Consider the following 1050-nt stretch of genomic DNA (forward strand, 5'->3'; position numbering starts at 1 on the left):
TATATATATATATATTTGTGCGTGTGTGTACTTGTGTGTGTCTCTGTTTGTCCCCCAACATCGGTTCACAACAGGTATTGATGATTGAATAATAGGATTACAAAGAATAATTCCTGGGGTCGATTTGTTCGACTAAAGGTTAATGTATATACAAACGTACATAAATATATTTATCTCCACGTCAAATCACAATTTATAATCTCCTCAATGTATATCAATTTCAGATACACCATTTACGAAACGAACAATCCCACTCAAACAGTAATACTTTGCTCTATTTATATCCATTCCTTTGGAATTATGAGTGTATGCGTAAAGTGTTATTCAATTCTGTATGCTAAACTTATAAGTTTTATTCGTCCTTAATTACATACTTCTACATATCGTGATATAACTCATCGTGTATAATAATACCGATATAGAAATACTTTCAATATGTATTCTGTGATTACACCTCGTAAGTGCATACAGATTTATACTCAATGAAAAATACATCTATCGTATAGCTGCTTCATTCTTAAAGTTCAATTTTATACATATATAGCGTGTTAGGAGAATTACACGTATATATATGTCGCTATATTGTTCCGGCTTTAGCCCCACTGCGTTGTACCTTTAGGCCACAACCAACTGTAACCACGTCAGTGAATTTAATTTGATTAACGGAAACTGAAAAAAAGCCCGTCCTATATGTGTGTGTGTACGTGTGTCTGTGTGTGTATGTACGTGTGTCTATCTATGTTTCTGTGTGTCTTTGTGTTTGTCCCCCACTACCGATTGAAAACCGCTTTTGGTGTGTTTACGTCGTCGTGAGTTAGCAATAAAGTGGCCAGTGTGTAGGTGCTAGGCTTTAACAAAGACCATTTCCTCGAACTAAAACGCTTCAAGATGGTGCTCCAGCATCGTGGCAGTAAAAATGACTGAAACAAATCATGAAAGATAATATCTATCTATCTGTCTGTCTGTATGTCTGTCTGTCTGTCTGTCTGTCTCTCTCTCTCTCTCTCTCTCTCTCTCTATATATATATATATATATATATATATATATAT

This window comes from Octopus bimaculoides, chromosome 5 (genome assembly GCF_001194135.2).
Source record: "Octopus bimaculoides isolate UCB-OBI-ISO-001 chromosome 5, ASM119413v2, whole genome shotgun sequence".
Taxonomy (NCBI): domain Eukaryota; kingdom Metazoa; phylum Mollusca; class Cephalopoda; order Octopoda; family Octopodidae; genus Octopus; species Octopus bimaculoides.